Below are 22,542 nucleotides of genomic sequence, written 5' to 3'. Positions count from 1 at the left end.
TCCTAGGTTTTGGCCTTTCTAGGGAGTTTTTCTTAGCCACCGTGCTTCTACATCTGCATTGCTTGCTGTTTGGGGTTTTTAGGCTGGGTTTCTTTACAGCACTTTGAGATATCAGCTGATGTAAGAAGGGCTATATAAATACATTTGATGTGATTGAGAAAGGCCGCCGTAGGCAGACCTGGCTCTCAAGAGACGACTGATGAGGTGGAAACTGAGATGCACTTCCTAACCTCCTGCCCAATGTATGACCATATTAGAGACACATATTTCCCTCAGATAACACAGATCCACAAAGAATTAGAAAACAAAGCCGATTTTAATAAACTCCCACATCTACTGGGTGAAATTCCACAGTGTGCCATCACAGCAGAAAGATTTGTGACCTGTTGCCCCGAGAAAAGGGCAACCAGTGAAGAACACACACCATTGTAAATACAACCCATATTTATGCTTATTTATTTTCCCTTGTGTACTTTAACCATTTGCACATCGTTACAACACTGTATATTTACATAATATGACATTTGTAATGTCTTTATTCTTTTGGAACTTCTGTGAGTATAATGTTTACTGTTCATTTTTATTGTTTATTTCACGTTTGTATATTATCTACTGCTTTGGTTTGCTTTGGCAATGTTAACATATGTTTCCCATGCCAATAAAGCCCCTTGAATTGAATTGAGAGAGAGAGACAGAGAGAGACAGAGACGGAGAGAGACAGAGACAGAGAGAGACAGAGAGAGAGACAGACAGAGAGAGAGACAGACAGAGAGAGAGACAGAGAGAGACAGACACAGACAGAGAGAGAGAGAGAGAGAGAGAGACAGACAGACAGACAGACAGACAGACAGACAGACAGACAGACAGACAGGGACAGTGTAGAGAAATGAGGAAGCCTCAGGCTGAGGTCTAGTGAATGGGTCTCTACACATCCACAACCCTCTGGTTAATTGAAGGGTCTGAGTCATTCACTCAGAAAGGACAAAACAGACACAGCCTCCCAGTGTTGGCTAAACCACAGTGCACGAGTGTGTGCGCCTGTATGTGTGTGTGTGTCTGCGCTCATACTGAGGAGTGTGTGTGTGTGTGTGTGTGTGTGTGTGTGTGTGTGTGTGTGTGTGTGTGTGTGTGTGTGTGTGTGTGTGTGTGTGTGTGTGTGTGTGTGTGTGTGTGTGTGTGTGTGTGTTGGAAGGATGATGTGCGCCAGAGCTAACCGCTAACAATAGCCTGGAGAATTTCATCGTTCTGTCGCTTATCAGGCATAAATATTCATGTGGACACCACAACAACTAAACCACCAGAGAGAGATAGAGAGAGAGAGAACAACTTGAGACAGAGACAGAGGAGGGGAGGGGTTTCTCTCAGTGTACCCACTCCATCCACCTCACATTTTGTTTCCATCTTAGACAAGTATCTTAAAAATATCCTGAAACAAGGTAAAAACTCGGACACAAACAGTAGTGGCTCTACAAAATGAAAAGACGTATTGACATGCCTTAGACAGGCTACCAGACTGGATGTAGAGCCCTGAGGGACTGTAGTACAGAGTTGTCTTAGACAGGCTACCAGACTGGATGTAGAGCCCTGAGGGACTGTAGTACAGAGTTGTCTTAGACAGGCTACCAGACTGGATGTAGAGCCCTGAGGGACTGTAGTACAGAGTTGTCTTAGACAGGCTACCAGACTGGATGTAGAGCCCTGAGGGACTGTAGTACAGAGTTGTCTTAGACAGGCTACCAGACTGGATGTAGAGCCCTGAGGGACTGTAGTACAGAGTTGTCTTAGACAGGCTACCAGACTGGATGTAGAGCCCTGAGGGACTGTAGTACAGAGTTGTCTTAGACAGGCTACCAGACTGGATGTAGAGCCCTGAGGGACTGTAGTACAGAGTTGTCTTAGACAGGCTACCAGACTGGATGTAGAGCCCTGAGGGACTGTAGTACAGAGTTGTCTTAGACAGGCTACCAGACTGGATGTAGAGCCCTGAGGGACTGTAGTACAGAGTTGTCTTAGACAGGCTACCAGACTGGATGTAGAGCCCTGAGGGACTGTAGTACAGAGTTGTCTTAGACAGGCTACCAGACGGGATGTAGAGCCCTGAGGGACTGTAGTACAGAGTTGTCTTAGACAGGGTACCAGACTGGATGTAGAGCCCTGAGGGACTGTAGTACAGAGTTGTCTTAGACAGGCTACCAGACTGGATGTAGAGCCCTGAGGGACTGTAGTACAGAGTTGTCTTAGACAGGCTACCAGACTGGATGTAGAGCCCTGAGGGACTGTAGTACAGCGTTGTCCTTGACAGGCTACCAGACTAGATGTAGAGCCCTGAGGGACTGTAGTACAGAGTTGTCTTAGACAGGCTACCAGACTGGATGTAGAGCCCTGAGGGACTGTAGTACAGAGTTGTCTTAGACAGGCTACCAGACTGGATGTAGAGCCCTGAGGGACTGTAGTACAGAGTTGTCTTAGACAGGCTACCAGACTGGATGTAGAGCCCTGAGGGACTGTAGTACAGAGTTGTCTTAGACAGGCTACCAGACTGGATGTAGAGCCCTGAGGGACTGTAGTACAGAGTTGTCTTAGACAGGCTACCAGACTGGATGTAGAGCCCTGAGGGACTGTAGTACAGAGTTGTCTTAGACAGGCTACCAGACTGGATGTAGAGCCCTGAGGGACTGTAGTACAGAGTTGTCTTAGACAGGCTACCAGACGGGATGTAGAGCCCTGAGGGACTGTAGTACAGAGTTGTCTTAGACAGGCTACCAGACTGGATGTAGAGCCCTGAGGGACTGTAGTACAGAGTTGTGTACAGAACGTATCATGAATGTTTAACAAACGTCCCAAAATAATGTTCCATGTACTCACAGTTGGATATAGGTATACTCTCTGTTCATCTGCCATGTTGTACTCACAGTTGGATATAGGTATACTCTCTGTTCAGCTGCCATGTTGTACTCACAGTGGGATATAGGTATACTCTCTGTTCATCTGCCGTGTTGTACTCACAGTTGGATATAGGTATACTCTCTGTTCAGCTGCCATGTTGTACTCACAGTGGGATATAGGTATACTCTCTGTTCAGCTGCCATGTTGTACTCACAGTGGGATATAGGTATACTCTCTGTTCAGCTGCCATGTTGTACTCACAGTTGGATATAGGTATACTCTCTGTTCAGCTGCCATGTTGTACTCACAGTGGGATATAGGTATACTCTCTGTTCAGCTGCCATGTTGTACTCACAGTTGGATATAGGTATACTCTCAGTTCAGCTGCCATGTTGTACTCACAGTGGGATATAGGTATACTCTCTGTTCACCTGCCATGTTGTACTCACAGTGGGATATAGGTATACTCTCTGTTCACCTGCCATGTTGTACTCACAGTGGGATATAGGTATACTCTCTGTTCATCTGCCGTGTTGTACTCACAGTGGGATATAGGTATACTCTCTGTTCATCTGCCGTGTTGTACTCACAGTGGGATATAGGTATACTCTATGTTCAGCTGCCATGTTGTACTCACAGTGGGATATAGGTATATTCTCTGTTCAGCTGTGTTTGGGACAGGGGTGAGTGTTTGGGAGGAGGGTGAGTGTTTGGGAGGGGGGTGAGTGTTTGGGAGGGGGGTGAGTGTTTGGGAGGAGGGTGAGTGTTTTGAGAGGGGGGTGAGTGTTTGGGAGGGGGGTGAGTGTTTGGGAGGTGGGTGAGTGTTTGGGAGGGGGGTGAGTGTTTGGGAGGTGGGTGAGTGTTTGGGAGGTGGGTGAGTGTTTGGGAGGGGGGTGAGTGTTTGGGAGGGGGTGTGAGTGTTTGGGAGGGGGTGTGAGTGTTTGGGAGGGGGCTGAGTGTTTGGGAGGTGGGTGAGTGTTTGGGAGGTGGGTGAGTGTTTGGGAGGGGGGTGAGTGTTTGGGAGGAGGGTGAGTGTTTTGAGAGGGGGGTGAGTGTTTGGGAGGGGGGTGAGTGTTTGGGAGGTGGGTGAGTGTTTGGGAGGGGGGTGAGTGTTTGGGAGGTGGGTGAGTGTTTGGGAGGTGGGTGAGTGTTTGGGAGGGGGGTGAGTGTTTGGGAGGAGGGTGAGTGTTTGGGAGGGGGTGAGTGTTTGGGAGGTGGGTGAGTGTTTGGGAGGTGGGTGAGTGTTTGGGAGGGGGGTGAGTGTTTGGGAGGAGGGTGAGTGTTTGGGAGGGGGTGAATGTTTGGGAGGTGGGTGAGTGTTTGGGAGGTGGGTGAGTGTTTGGGAGGGGGTGAGTGTTTGGGAGGGGGTGTGAGTGTTTGGGAGGGGGTGTGAGTGTTTGGGAGGGGGCTGAGTGTGGTTGGGAGATTAGTGTGTGTGTGTGTGTGTGTGTGTGTTCAGTAATACTCGTTTCCCTAAATAGCATGTACATCTACTGTTGATTGCCCCAGTGGGCCCTTCCCTCCCCTGATGTTTAGTATAAACACCTTCTCTAAGTGGAACACAGTCTTTAACTAGACTAACAGGGTAATTAACTAAATGCAATATGTTACTACAGAGACTCTTACTATTAGCCCAAAAACACATCGTCTGTTGGTTTATTTTTGGCTTGGGGCCAAATGGATTGATAAGCCCCATAACGACAGGTATGTGTTATTGAGTCCTAAATACGAGACTACAGTTGAAGTCGGAAGACCTTAGCCAAATACATTTCATCCTAGTAAAAATGCCCTGTCTTAGGTCAGTTAGGATCACCACTTTATTTTAAGAATGTGAAATGTCAGAATAGTAGAGTATAGTAGAGCTCTAATAGTAGAGCGAATTATTTATTTCATCACATTCCCAGTGGGTCAGAGATTTACATACACTCAATTAGTATTAGGATAGCATTATGATGAAAGAAATTAGTATTTGTTTAGAATTAGCATTGCCTTTAAATTGTTTAACTTGAATCAAACGTTTCGGGTAGCCTTCCACAAGCTTCCCACAATAAGTTGGTGAATTTTGGCCCATTCCTCCTGACATAGCTGGTGTAACTGAGTCAGGTTTGTAGGCCTCCTTCCTTTCACACGCTTTTCAGTTCTGCCCACACATTTTCTATTGGATTGAGGTCAGGGCTTTGTGATGGCCACTCCAATACCTTGACTTTGTTGTCCTTAAGCCATTTTGCCACAACTTTGGAAGTATGCTTGGGGTCATTGTTCATTTGGAAGACCCTCTTGCGACCAAGCTTTAACTTCCTGACTGATGTCTTGAGATGTTGTTTCAATATAGCCACAATTTTCCCCCTCATGATGCCATCTATTTTGTGAAGTGCACCAGTCCCTCCTGCAGCAAAGCACCCACACAACATGATGCCGCCACCCCCATGCTTCATGGTTGGGATGGTGTTCTTCGGCTTGCAAGCGTCCCTCTTTTTCCTCCAAACATAACGATGGTCATTATGGCCAAACAGTTTGATTTTTGTTTCATCAGACCAGAGGATATTTCTCCAAAAAGTACGATCTTTGTCCCCATGTGCAGTTGCAACCCGTAGAACGAATCTCCTTCCTGAGCGGGACGACGGCTGCGTGGTCCCATGGTGTTTATACTTGTTTACTAGTGTTTGTACAGATGAACGTGGTACCTTCAGGCGTTTGAAAATTGCTCCAAGGATGAATCAGACTTGTGGAGGTCTACAATTTTTTATCTGAGGTCTTGGCTGATTTCTTTTGATTTTCCCATGATGTCAAGCAAAGAGGCACTGAGTTTGAAGGTAGGCCTTGAAATACATCCACAGGTACACCTCCAATTAACTCAAATTATGTCAATTAGCCTATCAGAAGCTTCTAAAGCCATGACATCGTTTTCTGTAATTTTCTAAGCTGTTTAAAGGCACAGTCAACTTAGTGTATGTAAACTTTTGACCCACAGGAATTGTGATACAGTGAATTGTAAGTGAAATAATCTGTCTGTAAACAATTGTTGGAAAATTACTTGTGTCATGCACAAAGTAGATATACTAATCGACTTGCAAAGATTATAGTTTGTTAACAAGAAATTTGTGGAGTGGTTGAAAAACGAGTTTTAATTACTCTAACCTAAGTGGATGTAAACTTCCCACTTCAACTGTGTATCTGATGTAGGACTACACAGCTATATGCTGCATGATATTGGCCAATACAGGATACTGTTTCCCTTGTACTGGTGAATCAGCGATGATGATGTTCAATTCAGATACAAAGGGGGAAAGGGGGAAACCTAGTCAGTTGTGCAACTGAATGTATTCAACTGAGATGTGTCTTCTGCATTTAACCCAACCCCTCTGAATCAGAGAGGTGCGGGGGGATGCCATTTACCTTGTCAGCTCAAGGCTTCGTTACCTTCCGTTTCATGCCTAACACAACCCAGGTGCACACACACAGGCAGACAGGATTTGGTGGCAGATGGGTGTTCTAAATGAGTAGAGAAGTTTTGATCTGGGCCTGGAAGCGTGACAGAGTCACCAGACAGAGGACCTGCTGCCTCTTGACTGGAGGAGATGTCCCATGCTTATCACCAGACAGAGGACCTCTCCCTGCTGCCTCTTGACTGGAGGAGATGTCCCATGCTTATCACCAGACAGAGGACCTGCTGCCTCTTGACTGGAGGAGATGTCCCATGCTTATCACCAGACAGAGGACCTGCTGCCTCTTGACTGGAGGAGATGTCCCATGCTTATCACCAGACAGAGGACCTGCTGCCTCTTGACTGGAGGAGATGTCCCATGCTTATCACCAGACAGAGGACCTGCTTCCCTCTTGACTGGAGGAGATGTCCCATGCTTATCACCAGACAGAGGACCTCTCCCTGCTGCCTCTTGACTGGAGGAGATGTCCCATGCTTATCACCAGACAGAGGACCTCTCCCTGCTGCCTCTTGACTGGAGGAGATGTCCCATGCTTATCACCAGACAGAGGACCTGCTGCCTCTTGACTGGAGGAGATGTCCCATGCTTATCACCAGACAGAGGACCTGCTTCCCTCTTGACTGGAGGAGATGTCCCATGCTTATCACCAGACAGAGGACCTCTCCCTGCTGCCTCTTGACTGGAGGAGATGTCCCATGCTTATCACCAGACAGAGGACCTCTCCCTGCTGCCCTCTTGACTGGAGGAGATGTCCCATGCTTATCACCAGACAGAGGACCTGCTGCCCTCTTGACTGGAGGAGATGTCCCATGCTTATCACCAGACAGAGGACCTCTCCCTGCTGCCTCTTGACTGGAGGAGATGTCCCATGCTTATCACCAGACAGAGGACCTGCTACCCTCTTGACTGGAGGAGATGTCCCATGCTTATCATCAAACAGAGGACCTGCTGCCCTCTTGACTGGAGGAGATGTCCCATGCTTATCACCAGACAGAGGACCTCTCCCTGCTGCCTCTTGACTGGAGGAGATGTCCCATGCTTATCACCAGACAGAGGACCTCTCCCTGCTGCCTCTTGACTGGAGGAGTTGTCCCATGCTTATCAACAGACAGAGGACCTGCTGCCTCTTGACTGGAGGAGATGTCCCATGCTTATCACCAGACAGAGGACCTCTCCCTGCTGCCCTCTTGACTGGAGGAGATGTCCCATGCTTATCACCAGACAGAGGACCTCTCCCTCTTGACTGGAGGAGATGTCCCATGCTTATCACCAGACAGAGGACCTCTCCCTGCTGCCTCTTGACTGGAGGAGATGTCCCATGCTTATCACCAGACAGAGGACCTCTCCCTGCAGCCCTCTTGACTGGAGGAGATGTCCCATGCTTATCACCAGACAGAGGACCTCTCCCTGCTGCCTCTTGACTGGAGGAGATGTCCCATGCTTATCACCAGACAGAGGACCTGCTGCCCTCTTGACTGGAGGAGATGTCCCATGCTTATCACCAAACAGAGGACCTGCTGCCCTCTTGACTGGAGGAGATGTCCCATGCTTATCACCAGACAGAGGACCTCTCCCTGCTGCCTCTTGACTGGAGGAGATGTCCCATACTTATCACCAGACAGAGGACCTCTCCCTGCTGCCTCTTGACTGGAGGAGATGTCCCATGCTTATCACCAGACAGAGGACCTCTCCCTGCTGCCTTTTGACTGGAGGAGATGTCCCATGCTTATCACCAGACAGAGGACCTCTCCCTGCTGCCCTCTTGACTGGAGGAGATGTCCCATGCTTATCACCAGACAGAGGACCTGCTGCCCTCTTGACTGGAGGAGATGTCCCATGCTTATCACCAGACAGAGGACCTCTCCCTGCTGCCTCTTGACTGGAGGAGATGTCCCATGCTTATCACCAGACAGAGGACCTCTCCCTGCTGCCCTCTTGACTGGAGGAGATGTCCCATGCTTATCACCAGACAGAGGACCTCTCCCTCTTGACTGGAGGAGATGTCCCATGCTTATCACGAGACAGAGGACCTCTCCCTGCTGCCTCTTGACTGGAGGAGATGTCCCATGCTTATCACCAGACAGAGAACCTCTCCCTGCTGCCCTCTTGACTGGAGGAGATGTCCCATGCTTATCACCAGACAGAGGACCTGCTGCCCTCTTGACTGGAGGATATGTCCCATGCTTATCACCAAACAGAGGACCTGCTGCCCTCTTGACTGGAGGAGATGTCCCATGCTTATCACCAGACAGAGGACCTCTCCCTGCTGCCTCTTGACTGGAGGAGATGTCCCATGCTCATCACCAGACAGAGGACCTCTCCCTGCTGCCTCTTGACTGGAGGAGATTTCCCATCCTTATCACCAGACAGAGGACCTGCTGCCCTCTTGACTGGAGGAGATGTCCCATGCTTATCACCAGACAGAGGACCTCTCCCTGCTGCCTCTTGACTGGAGGAGATGTCCCATGCTTATCACCAGACAGAGGACCTCTCCCTGCTGCCTCTTGACTGGAGGAGATGTCCCATGCTTGTCACCAGACAGAGGACCTCTCCCTGCTGCCTCTTGACTGGAGGAGATGTCCCATGCTTATCACCAGACAGAGGACCTCTCCCTGCTGCCTCTTGACTGGAGGAGTAGTCCCATGCTTATCACCAGACAGAGGACCTGCTGCCCTCTTGACTGGAGGAGATGTCCCATGCTTATCATCAAACAGAGGACCTGCTGCCCTCTTGACTGGAGGAGATGTCCCATGCTTATCACCAGACAGAGGACCTCTCTCTCCCTGCTGCCTCTTGACTGGAGGAGATGTCCCATGCTTATCACCAGACAGAGGACCTGCTGCCTCTTGACTGGAGGAGATGTCCCATGCTTTTTACCAGACAGAGGATCTCTCCCTGCTGCCTCTTGACTGGAGGAGATGTCCCATGCTTATCACCAGACAGAGGACCTCTCCCTGCTGCCTCTTGACTGGAGGAGATGTCCCATACTTATCACCAGACAGAGGACCTCTCCCTGCTGCCTCTTGACTGGAGGAGATGTCCCATGCTTATCACCAGACAGAGGACCTCTCCCTGCTGCCTTTTGACTGGAGGAGATGTCCCATGCTTATCACCAGACAGAGGACCTCTCCCTGCTGCCCTCTTGACTGGAGGAGATGTCCCATGCTTATCACCAGACAGAGGACCTGCTGCCCTCTTGACTGGAGGAGATGTCCCATGCTTATCACCAGACAGAGGACCTCTCCCTGCTGCCTCTTGACTGGAGGAGATGTCCCATGCTTATCACCAGACAGAGGACCTCTCCCTGCTGCCCTCTTGACTGGAGGAGATGTCCCATGCTTATCACCAGACAGAGGACCTCTCCCTCTTGACTGGAGGAGATGTCCCATGCTTATCACGAGACAGAGGACCTCTCCCTGCTGCCTCTTGACTGGAGGAGATGTCCCATGCTTATCACCAGACAGAGAACCTCTCCCTGCTGCCCTCTTGACTGGAGGAGATGTCCCATGCTTATCACCAGACAGAGGACCTGCTGCCCTCTTGACTGGAGGATATGTCCCATGCTTATCACCAAACAGAGGACCTGCTGCCCTCTTGACTGGAGGAGATGTCCCATGCTTATCACCAGACAGAGGACCTCTCCCTGCTGCCTCTTGACTGGAGGAGATGTCCCATGCTCATCACCAGACAGAGGACCTCTCCCTGCTGCCTCTTGACTGGAGGAGATTTCCCATCCTTATCACCAGACAGAGGACCTGCTGCCCTCTTGACTGGAGGAGATGTCCCATGCTTATCACCAGACAGAGGACCTCTCCCTGCTGCCTCTTGACTGGAGGAGATGTCCCATGCTTATCACCAGACAGAGGACCTCTCCCTGCTGCCTCTTGACTGGAGGAGATGTCCCATGCTTGTCACCAGACAGAGGACCTCTCCCTGCTGCCTCTTGACTGGAGGAGATGTCCCATGCTTATCACCAGACAGAGGACCTCTCCCTGCTGCCTCTTGACTGGAGGAGTAGTCCCATGCTTATCACCAGACAGAGGACCTGCTGCCCTCTTGACTGGAGGAGATGTCCCATGCTTATCATCAAACAGAGGACCTGCTGCCCTCTTGACTGGAGGAGATGTCCCATGCTTATCACCAGACAGAGGACCTCTCTCTCCCTGCTGCCTCTTGACTGGAGGAGATGTCCCATGCTTATCACCAGACAGAGGACCTGCTGCCTCTTGACTGGAGGAGATGTCCCATGCTTTTTACCAGACAGAGGATCTCTCCCTGCTGCCTCTTGACTGGAGGAGATGTCCCATGCTTATCACCAGACAGAGGACCTCTCCCTGCTGCCCTCTTGACTGGAGGAGATGTCCCATGCTTATCACCAGACAGAGGACCTGCTGCCCTCTTGACTGGAGGAGATGTCCCATGCTCATCACCAGACAGAGGACCTCTCCCTGCTGCCTCTTGACTGGAGGAGATTTCCCATCCTTATCACCAGACAGAGGACCTGCTGCCCTCTTGACTGGAGGAGATGTCCCATGCTTATCACCAGACAGAGGACCTCTCCCTGCTGCCTCTTGACTGGAGGAGATGTCCCATGCTTATCACCAGACAGAGGACCTCTCCCTGCTGCCTCTTGACTGGAGGAGATGTCCCATGCTTATCACCAGACAGAGGACCTCTCCCTGCTGCCTCTTGACTGGAGGAGATGTCCCATGCTTATCACCAGACAGAGGACCTCTCCCTGCTGCCCTCTTGACTGGAGGAGATGTCCCATGCTTATCACCAGACAGAGGACCTGCTGCCCTCTTGACTGGAGGAGATGTCCCATGCTTATCACCAAACAGAGGACCTGCTGCCCTCTTGACTGGAGGAGATGTCCCATGCTTATCACCAGACAGAGGACCTCTCCCTGCTGCCTCTTGACTGGAGGAGATGTCCCATGCTTATCACCAGACAGAGGACCTCTCCCTGCTGCCTCTTGACTGGAGGAGATGTCCCATGCTTATCACCAGACAGAGGACCTCTCCCTGCTGCCCTCTTGACTGGAGGAGATGTCCCATGCTTATCACCAGACAGAGGACCTGCTGCCCTCTTGACTGGAGGAGATGTCCCATGCTTATCACCAAACAGAGGACCTGCTGCCCTCTTGACTGGAGGAGATGTCCCATGCTTATCACCAGACAGAGGACCTCTCCCTGCTGCCTCTTGACTGGAGGAGATGTCCCATGCTTATCACCAGACAGAGGACCTCTCCCTCTTGACTGGATGAGATGTCCCATGCTTATCACGAGACAGAGGACCTCTCCCTGCTGCCTCTTGACTGGAGGAGATGTCCCATTCTTATCACCAGACAGAGGACATTTCTGCTGAGAGATAACTACCAAAATGACTTTGATACACCCATAGGGCCTTCTGAACAAACAGACAGACAGACAGAGACAGAGAGAGAGAGACAGAGAGAGACAGAGAGACAGAGACAGAGAGAGGTGGAAACTGAGCTGCACTTCCTAACCTCCTGTCCAACGTATGACCATATTAGAGATACATATTTCCCTCAGATTATACAGATCCACAAAGAATTCGAAAACAAATCCAATTTTGATAAACTCCCATATCTATTGGGTGAAATACCACAGTGTGCCATCACAGCAGCAAGATTTGTGACCTGTTGCCACAAGAAAAGGGCAACCAGTGAAGAACAAACACCATTGTAAATACAACCCATATTTATGTTTATTTATTTTCCCTTCTGTACTTTAACCATTTGTACATTGTTACAACACTGTATATATATATATATATATATATATATACAGTGCCTTGCGAAAGTATTCGGCCCCCTTGAGCTTTGCGAGAGACTTTGCGAGAGACTTACAGCTGTAATCGCAGCAAAAGGTATTAACTTAAGGTGGCTGAATAATTTTGCACGCCCAATTTTTCAGTTTATGATTTGTTAAAAAAGTTTGAAATATCCAATAAATGTCGTTCCACTTCATGATTGTGTCCCACTTGTTGTTGATTCTTCACAAAAAAATACAGTTTTATATCTTTATGTTTGAAGCCTGAAATGTGGCAAAAGGTCGCAAAGTTCAAGGGGGCCGAATACTTTCGCAAGGCACTGTAGATATGTATAATATTACATTTGTAATGTCTTTATTCATTTGGAACTTCTGTATGTGTAATGTTTACTGTTAATTTTTATTGTTTATTTCACTTTTGTATATTATCTACCTCACTTGCTTTGGCAATGTAAACACATGTTTCCCATGCCAATAAAGCCCCTTGAATTGAAAATTGAATTGACAGAGAGAGACACAGAGAGAGAGAGAGAGAGAGAGAGAGAGAGACTACTCTCTCTCACTCTCTTCTCCTCTCTCTCTACTCTCTCTCTCTCTCTTCTCCTCTCTCTCTACTCTCTCTCTTCTCCTCTATCTCTTCTCCTCTCTCTCTGCTCCTCTCTCTCTACTCTCTCTCTCTCTCTCTCTCTCTCTCTCTCTCTCTTCTCCTCTCTTTCTCTACTCTCTCTCTCTCTCTCTCTTCTCCTCTCACTCTACTCTCTCTCTCTCTCTCTCTCTCTCTCTCTCTCTTCTCCTCTCTCTACTCTTTCTCTCTCTCTCTCTCTCTCTCCTCTCTCTCTCTCTCTACTCTCTCTCTCTCTCTCTCTCTCTCTTCCTCTCTCTATTCCTTTCCCTCTATTCCCCCCTCTATTCCTCTCTCTCTCTCTCTCTCTCTCTTCCTCTCTCTCTTCCTTTCCCTCTATTCCCCCCTCTATTCCCCTATCTCTCTTCCTCTCTCTCTATTCCCCTCTCTCTCTATTCCTCTCTCTCTATTCCTCTCTCTCTATTCCTCTCTCTTTTCCTCTCTCTATTCCTCTATATTCCCCTCTCTCTCTTATCCTCTCTCTCTCTATTCCCCTCTCTATTCCTCTCTCTATTCCTCTCTCTTTTCCTCTCTCTCTATTCCTCTCTCTTTTCCTCTCTCTATTCCTCTCTATTCCCCTCTCTCTCTTCCTCTCTCTCTATTCCTCTCTCTCTATTCCTCTCTCTCTATTCCTCTCTCTCTATTCCTCTCTCTATTCCTCTCTATTCCCCTCTCTCTCTTATCCTCTCTCTCTATTCCCCTCTCTATTCCTCTCTCTCTATTCCTCTCTAATTTCCTCTCTCTATTCCTCTCTATTCCCCTCTCTCTCTTATCCTCTCTCTATTCCTCTCTATTCCTCTCTCTATTCCCCTCTCTTTCTATTCCTCACTATTCCTCTATCTCTACTCTCTCTCTCTATTCCACTCTCTCTCTACTCTCTCTCTATTCCTCTCTCTATTCCCCTCTCTTTCTATTCCTCTCTCCCCCCTCTCTCTCTATTCCTCTCTGTCTATTCCCTCTCTCTATTCCCCTCTCTCTCTATTCCTCTCTCTCTATTCCCCTCTCTATTCCTCTCTCTCTATTCCCCTCTCTATCTTCCTCTCTCTCTATTCCCCTCTCTCTCTTCCTCTCTCTCTCTATTCCTCTCTCTCTATTTCTCTCTATTTTCCTCTCTCTATTCCTCTCTATTCCCCTCTCTCTCTTTTCCTCTCTCTCTATTCCCCTCTCTATTCCTCTCTCTCTCTACTCTCTCTCTATTCCCCCCTCTCCCCTCTCGTTCTATTCCTCTCTCTATTCCTCTCTCTCTATACTTCTCTCTCTACTCTCTCTCTATTCCCCTCTCTCCCCTCTCTTTCTATTCCTCTCTCTATTCCTCTCTCTCTATTCCTCTCTCTCTACTCTCTCTCTATTCCTCTCTTTACTCTCTCTCTATTCCTCTCTCTATTCCCCTCTCTTTCTATTCCTCTCTCTATTCCTCTCTCTCTACTCTCTCTCTATTCCCCTCTCTCTCTACTCTCTCTATTCCTCTCTGTCTATTCCCTCTCTCTATTCCTCTCTCTCTCTCTATTCCTCTCTCTCTCTCTTCCTCTCTCTCTATTCCTCTCTCTCTATTCTCTCTTCCTCTCTCTCTATTTCCCTTTCTCTCTTCCTCTCTCTCTCTATTCCTCTCTCTCTATTCCTCTCTCTCTATTCCTCTCTCTTTTCCTCTCTCTATTCCTCTCTATTCCCCTCTCTCTCTTTTCCTCTCTCTCTATTCCCCTCTCTATTCCTCTCTCTACTCTCTCTCTATTCCCCCCGCTCCCCTCTCTTTCTATTCTTCTTTCTCTACTCTCTCTCTATTCCCCTCTCTCCCCTCTCTTTCTATTCCTCTCTCTATTCCTCTCTCTCTACTCTCTCTCTATTCCCTTCTCTCTCCTCTCTCTCTACTCTCTCTCTATTCCTATCTTTACTCTCTCTCTATTCCTCTCTCTATTCCCCTCTCTTTCTATTCCTCTCTCTATTCCTCTCTCTCTACTCTCTCTCTCTATTCCCCTCTCTCTATTCCTCTCTCTCTTTTCCCCTCTCTCTATTCCCCTCTCTCTCTCATCCTCTCTCTCTATTCCCCTCTCTATTCCTCTCTCTATTCCTCTCTCTTTTCCTCTCTCTCTATTCCTCTCTCTTTTCCTCTCTCTATTCCTCTCTATTCCCCTCTCTCTCTTCCTCTCTCTCTATTCCTCTCTCTCTATTCCTCTCTCTTTTCCTCTCTCTATTCCTCTATATTCCCCTCTCTCTCTTATCCTCTCTCTCTCTATTCCCCTCTCTATTCCTCTCTCTATTCCTCTCTCTTTTCCTCTCTCTCTATTCCTCTCTCTTTTCCTCTCTCTATTCCTCTCTATTCCCCTCTCTCTCTTCCTCTCTCTCTATTCCTCTCTCTCTATTCCTCTCTCTCTATTCCTCTCTCTCTATTCCTCTCTCTATTCCTCTCTATTCCCCTCTCTCTCTTATCCTCTCTCTCTATTCCCCTCTCTATTCCTCTCTCTCTATTCCTCTCTAATTTCCTCTCTCTATTCCTCTCTATTCCCCTCTCTCTCTTATCCTCTCTCTATTCCTCTCTATTCCTCTCTCTATTCCCCTCTCTTTCTATTCCTCACTATTCCTCTATCTCTACTCTCTCTCTCTATTCCACTCTCTCTCTACTCTCTCTCTATTCCTCTCTCTATTCCCCTCTCTTTCTATTCCTCTCTCCCCCCTCTCTCTCTATTCCTCTCTGTCTATTCCCTCTCTCTATTCCCCTCTCTCTCTATTCCTCTCTCTCTATTCCCCTCTCTATTCCTCTCTCTCTATTCCCCTCTCTATCTTCCTCTCTCTCTATTCCCCTCTCTCTCTTCCTCTCTCTCTCTATTCCTCTCTCTCTATTTCTCTCTATTTTCCTCTCTCTATTCCTCTCTATTCCCCTCTCTCTCTTTTCCTCTCTCTCTATTCCCCTCTCTATTCCTCTCTCTCTCTACTCTCTCTCTATTCCCCCTCTCCCCTCTCGTTCTATTCCTCTCTCTATTCCTCTCTCTCTATTCTTCTCTCTCTACTCTCTCTCTATTCCCCTCTCTCCCCTCTCTTTCTATTCCTCTCTCTATTCCTCTCTCTCTATTCCTCTCTCTCTACTCTCTCTCTATTCCTCTCTTTACTCTCGCTCTATTCCTCTCTCTATTCCCCTCTCTTTCTATTCCTCTCTCTATTCCTCTCTCTCTACTCTCTCTCTATTCCCCTCTCTCTCTACTCTCTCTATTCCTCTCTGTCTATTCCCTCTCTCTATTCCTCTCTCTCTCTCTATTCCTCTCTCTCTCTCTTCCTCTCTCTCTATTCCTCTCTCTCTATTCTCTCTTCCTCTCTCTCTATTTCCCTTTCTCTCTTCCTCTCTCTCTCTATTCCTCTCTCTCTATTCCTCTCTCTCTATGCCTCTCTCTTTTCCTCTCTCTATTCCTCTCTATTCCCCTCTCTCTCTTTTCCTCTCTCTCTATTCCCCTCTCTATTCCTCTCTCTACTCTCTCTCTATTCCCCCCGCTCCCCTCTCTTTCTATTCTTCTTTCTCTACTCTCTCTCTATTCCCCTCTCTCCCCTCTCTTTCTATTCCTCTCTCTATTCCTCTCTCTCTACTCTCTCTCTATTCCCTTCTCTCTCCTCTCTCTCTACTCTCTCTCTATTCCTCTCTTTACTCTCTCTCTATTCCTCTCTCTATTCCCCTCTCTTTCTATTCCTCTCTCTATTCCTCTCTCTCTACTCTCTCTCTCTATTCCCCTCTCTCTATTCCTCTCTCTCTTTTCCCCTCTCTCTATTCCCCTCTCTCTCTCATCCTCTCTCTCTATTCCCCTCTCTATTCCTCTCTCTATTCCTCTCTCTTTTCCTCTCTCTCTATTCCTCTCTCTTTTCCTCTCTCTATTCCTCTCTATTCCCCTCTCTCTCTTCCTCTCTCTCTATTCCTCTCTCTCCATTCCTCTCTCTCTATTCCTCTCTCTATTCCTCTCTATTCCCCTCTCTCTCTTATCCTCTCTCTCTATTCCCCTCTCTATTCCTCTCTCTCTATTCCTCTCTAATTTCCTCTCTCTATTCCTCTCTATTCCCCTCTCTCTCTTATCCTCTCTCTATTCCTCTCTATTTCTCTCTCTATTCCCCTCTCTTTCTATTCCTCTCTCTATTCCTCTCTCTACTCTCTCTCTATTCCCCTCTCTCTATACTCTCTCTCTATTCCTCTCTCTATTCCCCTCTCTTTATATTCCTCTCTCCCCCCTCTCTCTCTATTCCTCTCTGTCTATTCCCTCTCTCTATTCCCCTCTCTCACTCTATTCCTCTCTCTCTATTCCCCTCTCTCTCTTCCTCTCTCTCCTATTCCTCTCTCTCTATTCCTCTCTCTTTTCCTCTCTCTATTCCTCTCTATTCCCCTCTCTCTCTTTTTCCTCTCTCTCTATTTCCCTCTCTATTCCTCTCTCTCTACTCTCTCTCTATTCCCCCCTCTCTCCCCTCTCATTCTATTCTTCTCTCTCTACTCTCTCTCTATTCCCCTCTCTCCCCTCTCGTTCTATTCCTCTCTCTATTCCTCTCTCTCTATTCCTCTCTCTCTACTCTCTCTCTATTCCCTTCTCTCTCCTCTATCTCTACTCTCTCTCTATTCCTCTCTTTACTCTCTCCTATTCCTCTCTCCATTCCCCTCTTTCTATTCCTCTCTCTATTCCCTCCTCTCTACTCTCTCTCTATTCCCCCCCTCCCTCTCTTTCTATTCATCTCTCTCTACTCTCTCTATATTCCCCTCTCTCCCCTCTCTTTCTATTCCTCTCTCTATTCCTCTCTCTGTTCCTCTCTCTCTACTCTCTCTCTCTATTCCTCTCTTAACTCTATCTCTATTCCTCTCTCTATTCCCCTCTCTTTCTATTCCTCTCTCTATTCCTCTCTCTCTACTCTCTCTCTCTATTCCCCTCTCTCTCTACTCTCTCTCTATTCCTCTCTGTCTATTCCCTCTCTCTATTCCCCTCTCTCTCTATTCCGCTCTCTCTCTTCCTCTCTCTCTATTCCTCTCTCTCTATTCCCCTCTCTCTCTTTCTCTCTCTCTATTCCCCTCTCTCTCTTCCTCTCTCTCTATTCCTCTCTCTCTATTCCTCTCTCTCTATTCCTCTCTCTTTTCCTCTCTCTATTCCTCTCTATTCCCCTCTCTCTCTTTTCCTCTCTCTATATTCCCTCTCTATTCCTCTCTCTCTACTCTCTCTCTATTCCCCCTCTCCCCTCTCTTTCTATTCTTCTCTCTCTACTCTCTCTCTATTCCCCTCTCTCCCCTCTCTTTCTATTCCTCTCTCTATGCCTCTCTCTACTCTCTCTCTCTATTCCCTTCTCTCTCCTCTCTCTCTACTCTCTCTCTATTCCTCTCTTTACTCTCTCTCTATTCCTCTCTCTATTCCCCTCTCTTTCTATTCCTCTCTCTATTCCTCTCTCTCTACTCTCTCTCTCTATTGCCCTCTCTCTCCTCTCTCTCTACTCTCTCTCTATTCCTCTCTCTACTTTCTCTCTCTCTATTCCCCTCTCTTTCTATTCCTCTTTCTCTATTCCTCTCTATTCCTCTCTCTATTTCCCTCTCTCTCAATTCCTCTCTCTCTATTCTCTCTCTATATGCCCCTCTCTCCACTCTCTCTACACTCTCTCTATTCCTCTCTCTAATCTCTCTATTCCCCTCTCTCTCTACTCTCTCTCTATTCCTCTCGCTCTCTATTCTCCTCTCTCTATTCCCCTCTCTTTCTATTCATCTCTCGCCCCTCTCTCTCTATTCCTCTCTCTCCCCTCTCTCTCTCTATATTCCTCTCTCTATTCCCCTCTCTCTCAATTCCTCTCTCCCTATTCTCTCTCTATATGCCCCTCTCTACTCTCTCTCTACTCTCTCTCTCTATTCCCCTCTCTCCCCTCTCTCTATCCCTCTCTCTCCCCTCTCTCTACACTCTCTCTATTCTCCTCTCTCTCTATTCCCCTCTCTCTCTCTCTCTCTCTCTCTACGCTCTCTATTCCCCTCTCTCCCCCTCTCTCTCTACTCTCTCTCTCTGATGAGATCCCTATGAGAGGCAGTGAGAGGACGGTTTGAAGGGGAACCTTGAACCCTCCTGTGATGTTCAAACTGGAGCACTATCAGGATCATCAGCAGCCCTTCAAACACACAGGTATGCATGTACACACTCTGCTGAGAAGACCAGCACGGTCCATAATCCTCCCTGTGGAGGTAAAGAGGCTCCCTCTGCCAACACAACCCTGCAGCTACATCAGAGGAGAGGAGGAACAGAGGAACAGAGGAGGAGAGAAAAGAGGAGAGGAGAGGAACAGAGGAGGAGGAGAGGAGGAGAGAAAAGAGGAGGAGAGGAAGAGAGGAGGAGGAGAGGAGAGGAGTGAAAAGAGGAGGAGAGGAAGAGAGGAAGAGAGGCGGAGGAGAGGAGGAGGAGAGGAGTGAAAAGAGGAGAGAAAAGAGGAGGAGAGGAGAGGAGAGAAAAGAGGAAGAGAAGAGGAGAGAAAAGAGAAGGAGAGGAGAGGAGGAGAGAAAAGAGGAGGAGAGGAGAGGAGAGAAAGGAGGAGGAGAGGAGATGAGGAGAGGAGGAGAGAAAAGAGGAGGAGAGGAGGAGAGAAAAGAGGAGGAGAGGAGAGAAAGGAGGAGAGGAAATGAGGAGAGGAGGAGAGAAAAGAGGAGGACAGGTGAGGAGGAGAGAAAATAGGAGGAGAGAAAAGAGGAGGAGAGGAGAGAAAGGAGGAGGAGAGGAGATGAGGAAAAGCAGTGAGGTAGAGACATAAGGAGAGAAGAGGAAGGGTAAAGGAGTGAGAAGATAGAGGGGGCAGAAGGAGGTGAAAGTAAAGAACAGAGGACACTGCTGAGTGAGAGTACATTGGGTCCTGGAGGACAGGCTCTCTTTGTGTGTGTGTGTGTGTGTGTGTGTGTGTGTGTGTGTGTGTGTGTGTGTGTGTGTGAGAGAGAGAGAGAGAGAGAGACAGACAGAGAGACTGTGAAAGAGAGAGAGACGGAGAGACTGAGAGAGAGAGACAGAGAGACTGTAAAAGAGAGAGACAGAGAGGGAGAGAGACAAAGAGACTGAGAAAGAGAGAGAGACAGACAGACAGAGAGACAGACAGACAGAGACAGAGAGAGCAGCTGTTCTCTTTATCATTCCTCCTGTGTGTTTGTGACACCACGGCCCCTCACCTCTCCAGGTCACAGGCAGTGTGCTCTGGTCAGATCTCTCTCAGAGGGCAGTGTGCGCTGGTCAGATCACTCTCAGAGGTCAGATCCCAGGACAGATCCCCGGTCAGATCTCTCTCAGAGGTCAGATCCCAGGGCAGATCCCCGGTCAGATCTCTCTCAGAGGGCAGTGTGCTCTGGTCAGATCTCTCTCAGAGGTCAGATCCCAGGTCAGATCCCTCTCAGAATGCAGTGTGCTCTGGTCAGATCTCTCTCAGAGGTCAGATCCCAGGTCAGATCTCTCTCAGAGGGCAGTGTGCTCTGGTCAGATCTCTCTCAGAGGTCAGATCCCCGGTCAGATCTCTCTCAGAGGGCAGTGTGCTCTGGTCAGATCTCTCTCTGAGGTCAGATCCCAGGTCAGATCCCTCTCAGAGGTCAGATCCCAGGTCAGATCCCTCTCATAGGGCAGTGTGCTCTGGTCAGATCTCTCTCAGAGGTCAGATCCCAGGTCAGATCCCTCTCAGAATGCAGTGTGCTCTGGTCAGATCTCTCTCAGAGGTCAGATCCCAGGTCAGATCTCTCTCAGAGGGCAGTGTGCTCTGGTCAGATCTCTCTCAGAGGTCAGATCCCAGGTCAGATCCCTCTCAGAGGTCAGATCCCCGGTCAGATCTCTCTCAGAGGGCAGTGTGCTCTGGTCAGATCTCTCTCAGAGGTCAGATCCCAGGTCAGATCCCTCTCAGAGGGCAGTGTGCTCTGGTCAGATCTCTCTCAGAGGTCAGATCCAAGGTCAGATCTCTCTCAGAGGGCAGTGTGCTCTGGTCAGATCTCTCTCAGAGGTCAGATCCCAGGTCAGATCTCTCTCTGAGGTCAGATCCCAGAACAGATCTCTCTCAGAGGTCAGATCCCAGGTCAGATCCCTCTCAGAGGTCAGATCCCCGGTCAGATCTCTCTCAGAGGTCAGATCCCAGGTCAGATCTCTCTCAGAGGTCAGATCCCAGGTCAGATCTCTCTCAGAGGTCAGATCCCAGGTCAGATCCCAGAACAGATCTCTCTCAGAGGTCAGATCCCCGGTCAGATCTCTCTCAGAGGTCAAATCCCAGAACAGATCCCTCTCAGAGGTCAGATCCCAGGTCAGATCTTTCTCAGAGTTCAGATCCCAGGTCCGATCTCTCCGAGGTCAGATCCCCTGTCAGATCTCTCTCAGAGGTCAGATCCCAGGTCAGATCTCTCTCAGAGGGCAGTGTGCTCTGGTCAGATCTCTCTCAGAGGTCAGATCCCAGCTCAAATCTCTCTCCGAGGGCAGTGTGCTCTGGTCAGATCTCTCTCAGAGGTCAGATCCCAGGTCAGATCTCTCTCAGAGGGCAGTGTGCTCTGGTCAGATCTCTCTCAGAGGTCAGATCCCTCTCAGAGGTCAGATCTCCGGTCAGATCTCTCTCAGAGGGCAGTGTGCTCTGGTCAGATCTCTCTCAGAGGTCATATCCCAGGTCAGATCCCTCTCAGAGGGCAGTGTGCTCTGGTCAGATCTCTCTCAGAGGTCAGATCCCAGGTCAGATCTCTCTCAGAGGGCAGTGTGCTCTGGTCAGATCTCTCTCAGAGGTCAGATCCCAGGTCAGATCTCTCTCTGAGGTCAGATCCCAGAACAGATCTCTCTCAGAGGTTAGATCCCAGGTCAGATCCCTCTCAGAGGTCAGATCCCCAGTCAGATCTCTCTCAGAGGTCAGATCCCAGGTCAGATCTCTCTCAGAGGTCAGATCCCAGGTCAGATCTCTCTCAGAGGTCAGATCCCAGGTCAGATCCCAGAACAGATCTCTCTCAGAGGTCAGATCCAAGGTCAGATCTCTCTCAGAGGGCAGTGTGCTCTGGTCAGATCTCTCTCAGAGGTCAGATCCCAGGTCAGATCTCTCTCTGAGGTCAGATCCCAGAACAGATCTCTCTCAGAGGTCAGATCCCAGGTCAGATCCCTCTCAGAGGTCAGATCCCCGGTCAGATCTCTCTCAGAGGTCAGAACCCAGGTCAGATCTCTCTCAGAGGTCAGATCCCAGGTCAGATCTCTCTCAGAGGTCAGATCCCAGGTCAGATCCCAGAACAGATCTCTCTCAGAGTTCAGATCCCAGGTCCGATCTCTCCGAGGTCAGATCCCAGGTCAGATCTCTCTCAGAGGGCAGTGTGCTCTGGTCAGATCTCTCTCAGAGGTCAGATCCCAGGTCAAATCTCTCTCCGAGGGCAGTGTGCTCTGGTCAGATCTCTCTCAGAGGTCAGATCCCAGGTCAGATCTCTCTCTGAGGTCAGATCCCAGTAATTGTCTTTGATGTGAGCTAAGATGAAGACTTCTAGTAGAAACCCCTTGGTCTTTCCCTCCTACAGTCAGACTATTAACAGTGTAGTGAGCAATGGGAAGTGTCCCAAATGGCCCCGTATTCCCTATGGGCCCTGGGCAAAAGTAGTGCACTATACAGGGAATAGGGTGCCATTTGGGACGGCAGAGAGACTGGGCTGAATATTACGTATGAGAGTGCAAGGTAGGGTCAGTGTTTCTGTTTGACATCACGCTACTGATGAGACAGATGCACTGTGTTTAGACAAATATAGTAATGAGTTTACCACTAGTAAATGGGAAACAGCCCCACTGTGAACAGACAGGGTGTTAACCACTAGTAAATGGGAAACAGCCCCACTGTGAACAGA

The 22,542-nt window shown here is 48.7% G+C and overlaps 1 protein-coding gene across 2 annotated transcripts in view; it reads right to left on the bottom strand.

The window, feature by feature from the left end:
- LOC110506716 (plexin-A4) overlaps nt 1–22,542 on the bottom strand; it is a 424,640-nt gene that overhangs the window by 192,994 nt on the left and 209,104 nt on the right. The window lies entirely within an intron of this gene.

The sequence above is a fragment of the Oncorhynchus mykiss genome, chromosome 15 (assembly GCF_057628025.1).
Source record: "Oncorhynchus mykiss isolate SJ-2025 chromosome 15, ASM5762802v1, whole genome shotgun sequence".
Taxonomy (NCBI): domain Eukaryota; kingdom Metazoa; phylum Chordata; class Actinopteri; order Salmoniformes; family Salmonidae; genus Oncorhynchus; species Oncorhynchus mykiss.
This window is presented reverse-complemented; position numbering and strand designations above follow the sequence as displayed.